Raw genomic sequence first — 13,184 nt, forward strand, 5'->3', positions numbered from 1 at the left:
GGCCTAGTCGGCCATCACTGGAAAGAGAGGCCCATTGGACTTGCAAACTTTATATGCCCCAGTACAGGGGAACACCAGGGCCAAAAAGGGGGAGTGGGTGGGCAGGGGAGTGGGGGTGGGTGGATATGGGGGACTTTTGGTATAGCATTGGAAATGTAAATGAGCTAAATACCTAATAAAAAATGGAAAAAAAATGAAAAAAAGACCTTTGTATATTAAATTAAATATATAGTAAAATGTCACACAGTGATATCATCACACATAAATGGCTATGCATTTTAGCCCAAAAATTCTTCAATGGTACTGAATTAGTAATAGAGAAAACACACAGGAAGGACCAAAATAAAAGTAAGTAAAAAAGGTAATTAGCAAAATGTATTGTTCCCAAAAGAATGCTAAACTTTCCTAACATATGGTAACATAAAGCTAAAATACAAGTGAAGTGGGTTGAGAGCAAAGAACATTAAATTCATTTTTTTTTTGCTTTAAAATAGGGCAAAGTTGTTATAAAACTAAAGTATATATGAAGTGTCAAAAGTCATGATTTTAGTGCAAGAATTGCAAAATTGCCATAGCCAAGAGACAATAGATAAGAGAAAAAAACAACTAAAAATAAGATAATTTAAAACAATACTATTGTCTAAAATAGATTTTTAATGTCGAAATCACATTTTCAAGCTAAAACTTAATAATTATTAAACAAATTAGATGAAAATCTCATGCAGGTGAACAAAAACTGTAAATCATTTTTTAAAAATTGTATAATTATTACAATCATAGTTAAATGAAATATGTTTTAAAATTGCATAATAAAAATTTTAACTAGGTTTTGTAAGTATTCTAAAACTGATTAGAGTATACAATTAGTGAATCCTACAGAAGATCTGACTTATATAATAAGCTTGTCTTAATATAGAGTGTTTCACATTTAACAAAGGCAAGGTAAACATTCAATTGCACCATAAAAGAAAACATTAGATTTATATTAGGTCACAAAAGTAGCATTGATATATTAAAAAACTCTTCCTTGTGCAAACTATAACACAAAATATAATGCTAAAAAATTTGAAAACCAATAACAAGTAAAGCAGGCTACTTACTACTTGCCTGAGGGTAACCAAAGCAGTTCCAATATAAATTAAAAACAACACTCAAGCTGAATGATAATGAGGCCACCACATATGACAATTTCTATGAAAAACCAAAAGCAATAGTTAGAGGAAAAGTGAACTTAGAATGTGCATGTGTTTATTTCAGAAAGCAATGAATTGAAAACAAGTCTGTTAATATTTAACTCACATAACAAAACAAGCTACAGGAAAAAAAAACCCAATAACAACAGAAAAAGCAAAGACAAAAAAAGTGAAAAAGCAGCGAAAAATAATAGAGACGGCTGATAAAGCTAATGCTTACAAAATTCTCTTACAAAGAAATCCTGTGTACTAAAAATAAATAGAGAAAACTTTTAAGCACAAAATTAAAATAAGAATACAAATCAAACTCCAAGATTAAATTAACATAATTAAAATAATTATATATGAATACAAAGTGGATAAATCAGATGGGATTATAAGCTTTCAGTGACATGAACTGACTTAATCTTTTACCAAAGTAAAAATTTAGCTTGTAAATATGGCTCTGTTGGTAGAGTGCTTGCCTCAAGTTCACACAAAGCTCTGGTTTCCTTCTGCGTGCTGCAGACAGTACAGACAGTGACACAGTGCTGCAAGAGCAGAGACCTGAAAGTCAAAAGGTCAAGGTCATCCTCAACTCCATAGCAAAGTTGAGGCCATCCCACCATTCCTGACCTGAGTCTACTTCCCACTAGTCCCTGTTTTAGCTGCTGTCCCAGGGCTCATGAGTTATGATCTCTCTAGATCGTTCACAAATCTGAAGGTCATTTCTTCTGGTTTTAAAGATTATTGGTGTTAAGCACCATCGTTAGAGAGGGAGAGAGGCACACACAGAGAGACAGAGAGATCGAGAGAGAAAAGAAAGGTTGTGTCTTTGTACTATACTGAAAAGGTGCTTGCCCTATACTACCTGAGACATGGAAGATTAAAAGTAATTTTCACTCACTCTCACATCCTGGACTAGAAGGGAAAGGAAGTTTCTTAAATCAAGGAAGTACAGGTGTACGACAGACAGAAGATAAAAAATGTGAAAAATGTGTAACTACCCCTTTGTTTGGATGACTTTTTATCTCCACATATAATTTATAATGCATTCATATTGCACAAAAATCTCCTCTGCCTGTGACAGTCCTATGCAGTGGAATAGGATTAAATTGCATGTACATCAACTCTAAGAGAAATGAGCTGCTGCACCTGGCTTAGGTCTAAACAACTCAACTAATGCTCAGAACCTGGTGACTTTTTTGTTTTGATAATATGCCAGCTATAGAATAAGTTTAACCTCTTATATGATCATGAGGGAGTTTATTAGTAAGGAAAAGTGAAATATGTAAGCAAATGTATATCACAGCAAGGGTAGAAAAACCAGAACCGTAATTTGAACAATCATGAACTGCTTTATAATGGTTTTTCTCTACTTTCAGTTCAAAGTTCAGAGCTCCATGCCAGGGTGTCTTAGACTGATGGGCCACTTTAAAAGTTTCCCCTAAAAATGTAAGTTATTTTGGGGCTATATTTAGGTATGGCCCCTATAAACTCATGTTTGAACAAACTTATGGGGGCCAGGGAATGGAATGTGATGGTTTGTATATGTTCTGCCCAGGGAGTGGCACTATTGAGGGTGTGACCCTGTTGGATCAGGTGTGGCCTTGTTAGATTAGGTGTGTCACTGTAGGTATGGACTTTAAGACCCTCATCTAGCTGCCTGGAAGTCAGTATTCTCCTATCAGCCTTCAGATGAAGATGTAGAATTCTCAGCTCCTCCTGTACCATGCCTGCCTGGATGTTGCCATACTCCTGCCTTGATGGTACTGGCCTGAAACTCTGAACCTGTTAATTAAATGTTATCCTTTATAAGATTTGCCTTGGTCATGTTTCACAGCAGTAAAACCCTAAGACATATATCTAATATATAAATGTATTCAGGTTTATAGGAAATAAATATGGGGTGGGCTCTTTGTCCTGGTGAGCCTACAGCACAATGTAGACCTACATTTCTCTTTTAGAAGTTCTCTGTCATTGAACAGAGTAGTCATTTGGAATTCCCATCTAGTGAAACACATGATTAGATCTAACTCCACAGTTTACAGATTGATAAAAAGAACTGTTCCTGTGGTAATGTCTAGCAGGAGCATTTTTCATATGCTCTTAGGGTTTTATTACAGGGCCACTTCATGTCAGGGATGTCTGACATGCCACAGATTGAAATTATACTTCCACAGGATGACAGAGTCAGTGGAGAAATCAACATGACTGGATGTGCTTTGCTGAAAGCTCATAGTTCTTTGTGGCCTATCTATATCTCTTTAAAGTTGAAGGGTTAGTACACCCAAAATTTATCACCTTAATAAAGAGCACCATGGTCTTGTGGCCACCAGTCTAGCTTAAATAGGTGCTTTCCTACTTGGCTTTATTTCAACTCAGTATTTGAACCAACTTAGATATAAGAATTATGGGTATAAATCAAATGCATAGTGACTTACATTAGATTCTTCTTACTTGACTTAGGGATATCTAGGCAGTAAATAAATAAATAGATGTAACTCAGTGCTGGAGTGTTTTCATAGTTTTATGAACTCTTAGTTTCATTCCTCAGATCAAAAAAAAACATTAAAAGATATTCTAAAAATCCCCTGAACAATTAAAATTAAGATATTCTAAAATTTCTTTCTCTTTACCATAACATTCTTCAAAAGCTATGTAAACAGAAACTCTTTTGTGCACTCATGTGAAGACATATTTAGAGAATAAGCAGGTGGTTTACATATTATACATTTACATTAGCATTCATATCTCTAAGAGATTTGGATTGTTTCTTTCCATTAACCAGGTAATTCTCATATCTCAACTTTGTTTACAGTGGATCAACAGTGAACACAGACTTCTGTCAGCTAGTTGAGTAAACAATTGTAACAACTTCCAGTTGCTCAGCCCCACACACCGAGGCCAGAATCTCAGCCACATTCACCTACATTGATAAATTAAGACTGACTCTCCTTTTTTAACTATTTTAGGAAGCTTAATACACAGGAATGTTCTAGATTTTTATTTATGAAAATGAACAACGTCTTGCAATTGTTTTGGCCACATAACTTAACGTTCTATGACATCTTTGGATCTGGCTTTTGAGTAATTATGGGATGACGCTTGCCTTTTAGGAGAAATAGATTCTAGAGAATGGGCTTCCTATGATAAGGAGTTAAAAGAGGAATGATATCAGCAAGATAGAGAGGAGATCCTGGATAGATGTGACATATTCCGTTGTATACATCTATACAATTTTCAAAGAATAAGTAAAATTAAATTTTATAAAGTGGAATGATATGTAATCCACCAGTAATGACAATATAGGTAAAATTAAGTGAAAGAGATATTCTGATTACTCTAACTTTTATCTGAAATTACAAAAGCTTTCCATTGCCTTTTGATGTTCCATCCCTCACCCTGCACCAAGTACTTTGCAATTCCTTCTGATATTCATGCAACTTATGTTAATATAATTTTAGTAGTCAACAGAATCAAAACATTTTTTGATTTTGGTTATATCAACATTACTTTAGCATTTCTAAGGTTCATTAGCTTGCTTTTGACTTCTTTTAGAGTTTAATCTATTTTTAGCGGAGAAATCAGAGTTTTGATCTATTATTTTTGTTATGTTGCCCTTTGCCACTGAAAGCCATCACCTTAACCTTGAAACTGTTCATGCTTCTCACATACTTCCAAGATAGTCCCAATAACTTTTCTGGAAAACTCTTGAAACCTCACTCTGAATGACAATGTAATTTGATGATGTGAGCTCAACGTGCTGTGCACATTTTCTTCCATCACTAACAATATTTTTATTGTTCTTTGACTTAAACTGAGCACTCTCTACTCCTAAATTACCACCTTCTAACTCCCTCTTCCTATCATTATAAATGATGTCTACAACCCCAGTCATTGGTAATATGTTTTTAATTAGACTCAGTTCTTGTTACAAGAAAAATAAAACAATTCTTGCTAATCTAAACAAAAAAATGTTTATTACTGACTGTATATCAGATAAATATGAAAAACTAGAAAATCAACTCTACAACTCAACATTAGTGGAAAGGATACAGAGCCAATGTTGAATCACAAGGGTGACTTTATATGTTAGATGGCCTCTCATTTTGTTGTTCTCTTTCAGATGACTCATTTTTTTTTATTTTTTATTTTTTAGGCACTAAGGAAAAGGCAATATTCTCATTCATTCTCTCTCTCTCTCTCTCTCTCTCTCTCTCTCTCTCTCTCTCTCCCTTCCCTTACCTCCCTCCCTCCTTCTGATTCTTCTTTTATAAAGGTTTGAAGGACCGTACTTTCCAGTGGGAGTCATACAAGTCTTTCTTTAAACATAAAACAGTGCATTAAATGAAAAGTAATCTCTGCGGCCTTTTCTCCGCATTTGGCAGTTTACTACACTAAAGTATCTCTAGAATAAAATGCACTCCCCCCCCCCTTCACTTCTCCCTGGCCTTATAGGACATTGATTTACATCGAATTTCCTTAAGATTCATTTTGATAGTTAAACCTGACACAAAGAACTGAATGAAGCTAAGAAGGTAAGATGATTTATTGAAGAAAAAGTAAATGACTGATAGACAGCAGAAGAAGAATGGGAAAAAAATAGATTGTCTTTTATGTGTTTTTCTTTGGAGATGCTTAGAAAGAGATGAGACCGAAAAAAGAAGACCAGAGGAGAGAGTGGAGCCATATAAACAGAGAAAAACTAAGAAGATATGTACTATAATTTTAAAAAGTCTTTATGATATAGATTCTCCTCCCTCTAAAAAGGTCATAAAGCAGCTTTTAAATCAGGATTTTTATTCAGTTATATTTTTGTAAGATACCGATAGGAATAGTTACATTAAAGCTAAAAGCTAAATTATTTGATTAATTTAATTACCATAGATATTTAGTTACTCTTACGTTAATTTGTACATCTGAAGTTTTATTCTTTCAACAGAAAGCATACCTTCTTACAGACAGTCCCACATAACTTCCTTGTTGTTATGCTCCTCTCACATGATGACATTACTCTGGGTATACCCAAGATATTATATTATAGTTGCAATATATTTTATTTGCCCTGGTGGTTTGCCTCACCTGTTTTTTTTAAATCTCTCTATGGACAAGGGTGAACATTTTATTGCAAATCTTACCTAATCACTAATAAGCACTTGAACTTTCAGAGGACTAGAAATGTGCATGTCTGCAGTAAACTCTTTTGAGTCTCACCTCTCCATATACACTGTATCCTAATTACTGTTTTATTCTGTTGATTACGAGAGTTTCATGGATTCCTTTACATCTTAAGTAGGAATACCCTGTTGTGGTGGCTTTTTCATTAATGCTTGATTCGCCTTTGCTGTGTCAGTTATGCAAGCAAAGTTTGTTTCTGTTGTCTTTCTTCTTTTCATTCTTGTCCCTGGCCTTCTTTGCACTGTCCCTATTCATGTTACATAGATCCTTTGCTATACCCCTCATTAACTCCCCTTATTCCAACCCCTAATGCTCTCCTATCTAGTTTCTTAGTCTAATACTACTATCATATTTCTTCTTTACACACATAAACCTATTAGAGTTTATGATCTGTATATGAAGGAGAACATGCAATTTTTATTTTTCTGAGTCAGAGCCACCTCAATAAAATACTTCCTAATTCATCTACTTTCTTGCAATATTCATGCTTTAATTTTCATTTTTTAAATGTTTTATTACAAAGAGGTACACAAGGATGTGGATTGAAACATTGTTTGAAGAAAGAAATGTTTGAAATCCTCTCGTTCTTTTAGGCTTCAGTTTACCAGTGATGAAAGATCAATAATCATGGTTTTTTCAAGCCAGAACTTTCACTGTGCTTTGAGTGCAAAAGTAGTGTAGACATTCAGGCATATCAACGTCAGTCAACGTCCATGAATTCACAGCTAATAGAAAAACTTGAAGTTTCTTACACTAGCTTTATTGTAAGTTTCATGTTTTGTTATGTTATGTCTTTATAAGTAGTCTAGCCTTATTAATAGACTACATTAGGCCTCTTTACCAAGAATCACTTACACACAGAAGTAGTTGCTCATTGTCAGCTATTGGATGGAACACAGGGCCCCCAATGGAAGAGCTAGAGAAAGTACCCAAGGAGCTAAAGGGGTCTGCAACCCTATTGGTAGAACAACAATATGAACTAACCGGTACCCCCAGAGCTCGTGTCTCTAGCTGCATATGTAGCAGAAGATGGCCTAGTCCGCCATCATTGGGAAGAGAGGCTCCTTGGTCTTGCAAACTTTATATGCCTTAGTATAGGGGAAGGCCAGGGCTAAGAAGTGGGAGTGGGTGGGTAGGGGAGTGAGGGGGAGGGTATGGGGGACTTTTGGGATAGCATTTGAAATGTAAAATAAGAAAATACCTAATTTAAAAAATATTTTAAAAATGACTTGAATATATTAATTCATTTATATGTCCTACTCATCCATAATAGAAGATGGACTCATGAAAGATAAATAATGTCTTTTATTTAGTTGTGATTCCAACATCAATAATAATATGTGGTATATAGAACATGGTCAAGAATTTTCCTTATAATATACCAAGCGTGTTCTGTTGAAAATTTCAAACAACCATTAATTTTCCATTCCACATCATCCAGTGGGTCTTATCACGACCGCTTGGCTTTAGTCTTTAAATCTGAAATAGCATGCCTCACAAAGTCCACAAAATGCCCTCTTCATGTCCAAACCAGTATTTTCTCACAGTATTCACCTGTCTGATACTATTGCAATAACTAACCAGTAGCCATTGTCTGTTCTTTCAAATTATTATCCTCTGCTTCCTGACATGGCTACTGTTGATTCTCCTTTTATCCTCCCCAACAATATCATCTCAGATTTATAGCTGCTTGATTTTAGATTTTCTTCAAATTTTACTGTCAGTTCATGTCTTCTTTCTTTCTGCTCAAGTGTTTGATACTTACTCCTTCAAGTTTCATCAGTGAGAGATCCCAGAAACTTCTGAGGATGTTTTAAATCTTCTATTTCCAGCTTAGTAGCTAATCATACATCAGTGACATGGCTAACTTTTCCAAGCCTCTGTGATTCCCTGAAACTTGATACTCTGTGTATCCCAAACTCAATGTCTTATTCTTTCCTCTACAGTAGTTTCTGACATGCCCCTTTCCTCAGATGTTCTAAGACCAGTTTCTGGCATTTCTGTACTTACACAATTATCTAAACTACAAATTTGGATCATCCCCTTTACTTTTATTTTCTACTACTACTATTTCTATCCTTACTAAAATTCTTGCTGAGTATAGTAATCAACACCAAATTGTTGTCAAATGTGCTCCCTTGGTTAGTCCTGATAACTATCACTTCTATTCAGCCCACACTAAATTCTCTGTTTTCTCTTGGTTACGTGTATATATTATCCACTTCCTCTTCTTCTTTTCTTGTCATCAGAATGAACTCGATGTGACTAAATAACTTAGGATAGCCTTGGGCTCAAGATCTTCCTATCTCAGCATCTACAAGTTTGCACAGATATTATGGCATATCTTATTCTCATGGTTTGCATATCAGACATCTCTGAGACATTTTCATATTAAGGATTTGTTACTACTTATTGGGATTTGAGAAGCTGTTTGGATTATGAGGGTGTTAGACTAATGAATGGACTAAACCCTAGATGGGATCATAATATGATGCCATTTTCAGGATGCATAGGAAACTAGACAGTGGGGACCAGTAAGGGGTATGCATGGTCCCCAGCCTTTTCCAGGCTGTCTCTGCCATGTCGTCATGAGCTAAAGAATCTTATTCTGTTTCACCTCCTTGTCACCAAGAAGTTCTGCTTTATTACAAGCAATGCCAAGATGACACGCCAGTCATAGACTGGGACCTCTGACACACTAAGCCTGAATCAATGTTTTCTCCCTACAAATTTTTTCCTCAGGTTTTTGCCAACCATGTCAAAAAACTGGTTAATACAAACATCCACTGTCTTGTATTATCCATCAACCTTCCTTCCTTGGGCCTTAACCTCTTCTATCCTTTCTGCCATCTGTATCCATCTCCATGGCTTTGTTAATATTACAACTCTCACTCAAAGTAACTTGTTCTTATTTTGCTCTGCTAACTAATGTATACAATATGAAACTATCTTACAACCGCAGTCTTATAATTTGCTATTTACTGTATTTTTCTGTTTTTGTTTAAGTTAGCACCTTAGATCTGAATCCTGGCATAACATTGCATCTATAACTCTGTTGTTTTCCATGAGATGTTGTGAAGGCACAAGAAAGCAAAGAAAATATTCTCAAGGTTTCAACACAGTTAAATTTTCATAACTATGTTTGCATAGAAGTCACAAATAACAATATTTTTCAGAAATTTTAGTACAATAACTCTTAGAGGAGGCTAACAGTTTCTAAAGACGTATTGAATTCTAGGCCCAGTCGACCTGGTGTGGGCTTCAGGGAGCCTTAAGTTTCTTAAGATGCTTCATTTGCCTCCATCTGGAATAATCTTTGAGGAAATGGGTATCGTATATATGAAATTTTGATGTATATGCTGGTACTAGCTTTATTAAAATAAATATAAAAATTATATATAATATTTATGCCTAAAAAATCACAGACATATGTTCATCAGTTTTCAAGAAAGTTTTGACAGTTGTAAAATCCATCATAGAGATAACTATCTTAGATGAAGATATCTTGCAGAGATAATATATACAATTGAACTTTCCATGTTATGAATACTAAGTAAAACCAACTTGGAAAATAGTTTAATAATTTTATATTAATATAAATAACTTGTCTGAGATTCATCAGAGAATGAATTTTAAATAAGAGATGCTGAGAGTATGGAAAAGGTTGGATTTTTGATAAAAAGGGAGGTGAAATGAAAGCAGAGACTGTCACATAGACACTGGAAGGAGAATTATGGCAATGAACTTCCCTCAGCAGAGCCTTTGCCGCTGTTTGGCTACTGTGCAGAATCACTGGTTTTATCTATCGGCACAGAAACTTCTGGTGGAAAAACCTTCATTCTGCAACTGTCATCAAATATCTGATCTCTCTTTAGGGACAGGTTAAAGCTACCATTTCCTTCATATTCATAATATCACTTTGAACCCAGTTTTTGTCTGCTTCTACACAATACCAGTATCCCTCCCCCTCTGAGATTGATGCATCCTGCAGAAGGGGAAGGGGAAAGACTGTAAGAGACAGAGGGGATGGAGGACATCAGGAGAACACAGCCTCCTGCATCAACTCAGCAAAGTGACAGACAGTGGTTAATGGAGCATAGGGTCAACATTTTCTAAAAGTTTTGTTGTTTAGTTTGTTTTACCATGGTTGCCTCATGTTAATTACAGAGGACAAGGTAATATGAATTTAATAAAGCCTTCCTGAAGGTGCCATTCTCATTAAATCCGTGCTCAATTTTAATGATGATGGTGTTTTTACCTTCTGACAAGGGAAACTGTTCTACCATAAAATGTGTCTACATATTTGAGAGAGAATTACCCAATATCTTTCTTTGTTTTGTAGGATTTGAGTCATTTTTATTTATCTCATATTTAATACAATTGGCTTATCTCCTACATTTTATACTTTCAGGAACCAGGAAGGTACTTTTAAAAGCATATAAGCTTCTAAATGAACTGATTTCTCTATCCTTTGAGCATGATTATAAAAGTTATATGGATGATTTGCTTCAGAAATCTGCAATAATTCAAAAGAATAATAGCCCAATAATAATATCCATGTTCCCTATGACTGAAAACTTTGAAATTAAAGAGGCAGCATTGAGGTAAAAGTCACACAGGGAGCTAATTCCTAGACTCTTTGTGTCACAGACTTTATAGGGAATGGGGGAAGGGGATCAACCTGAAACAAACACATAATTTTTAAGGACACATTAACTAGACAAGACACTGAAAAATAGTTCATGGGCCACGTTAAATATATGACCTTCCTTCTCTGAAGACATTATCTCTACTTGTTTCTGGTGTCTTAGGACTTTATCTTAAAACTGCCATTTCACAAACACACAATCTTGGCACAATCTTCCCTGGACCCAAAAGTGCTCACAATCTTCTACCTGCAGCCACAGCACGAGATGAAGAATGGGGAGCTTTCAGGACCACAGAGCTCTTCCCACCAGCCTTCCGTGACACTCCCCTAACCTGTCGCCAAAATAGCCAAACAGCGTGATTGACACTGGGAAGAGTCAATTATTATTTACAACAAAGAAATCTCTAATTCATAGCTAGATAATAGGATATGAATTTGGCCCTTACTGAATAGAAATGCATGAAATTTAGTTTCTTGTCATTACCTGAATTATTTATGGAAATCTCTTAAATTCTTTAGGTAACATGATGAAAAGAGAACTGTAGCCTAATGTGGCTTATGCATAAACAGTCAGGTCAGGAGCATATGTGGGCAGACTCAAATATTTGTATAAATTTATTTTTGAAAAAGAATCAGTATTTCTGAACAGTGGAGGGAAATGGTATTTGAAAAGTTGTATTGACGGAATTTGTGTACTCTGGGAAAAAATTGAATTATGCTTCTAGCTTGCTTCCTATGCCAAAATAAATTTCCACATGGATCACAAAGGCAAATATGTAACAAATTAAAGCTATAAAACTACAGGACAAAATATAAGGGCATAATTTTTGGATTTGCATGTAAAAAGTCATTTTACAAAGAAATCCAAACCTTCTATGATTTAATAGAACATACTGATATATGAACTACTTAACTATAAGACTCTTTCTGACCTGAATAAAATCAGAGATAATATGAGAAGATAAAAACAGATTAAAGTATAATAACTCTTTTCAGCACATCAAGTTCATTTATCCAATATGTAAAGAGATCTGACAAGTCTATCAGTAAAAGAAAATACCTCATTTGTATGTCGTCAAATACATTGATAGAAAAATATCATATTTGAAGATATAGGATATTCTCAATCTCATATGATGTTCAGAATGACTTAAACATTGAAGTATTATCATTTATTTTTTGTAAGTTTTCATTAAATGGGTGATCTATCTCAACCTTTTCCACAAGTAAAGTTACGCAAACATTATAGAGGAGCATTTCAGAAACATCATAAGAACCAGATGTCAGGAAGGTGGAATATTGTCCTTAAAGGTACACAGGAACTCAGAGATGCTGTGTTTACTTGGGCAAAAATGTCATAAGAAATCATACTAGTACCTACATATAATAATAATACATATAAGTAGATAAATAAAAATCCATATACAGTTTAAGTAAAATTTTCTCATCTAAGCTGAAAATGCTCCCTTCATATGCTATAGACAACCCACACAGGAAAATCCCTCTTTTGGGTCATTGGTCAGCATTGTCCAAGACACTCCAAAATCTTCATTGGCTATTGCTATTACCTTTAGTTCCTCCCCAGAAGTAGAAGGTAAGTCCCTATTGCTGAAGGGCATGCACTTTGGGCTCAGGAAACAGAAGCCCTCAAGTTGCATCTGACCTGAAAGTTTCCATCAGTGTTATTAATTTTCATCTTCCCAGAAGGAGCCATGAAAGCTTTCAAGGGAGAGAAACCATCAGTCTTACCCATGAATAATGCCTATGAAAAATAACAAATAGCAGAGCATGCCAACTTTAAAGATGCAGTAGTGGTACACATACCTTGGCAGTAACCTACAGCTTTATAAATGTATTGAAAACCAGCATAACAAAAGGAAAATTATGTCTGGCACTAGAGTCAAAGCCAATTGCTCAGGGCTAGAGACATGATGGATCTTGGAGGAGAACCTACAACGCTGGACTTTACTAAAACAACTTAAACCATAACTGTGTTCTAAATATTTGTCCTCCTAACCACAAATAAGTGTAGTCCTCACCCCACTGCCAACAAGAAAAATTCTCTTTTCCACATCTGGAGACCATTACAGAAAACCACAGCCAATCAAAATGCAAGTTGTGGAATCCAGTCTCAACTGATATATTTACAACACAACTTTTGCACCTATGGCCCAGAGATCATT

Source organism: Mus musculus, chromosome 8 (assembly GCF_000001635.26).
Source record: "Mus musculus strain C57BL/6J chromosome 8, GRCm38.p6 C57BL/6J".
Taxonomy (NCBI): Eukaryota; Metazoa; Chordata; class Mammalia; order Rodentia; family Muridae; genus Mus; species Mus musculus.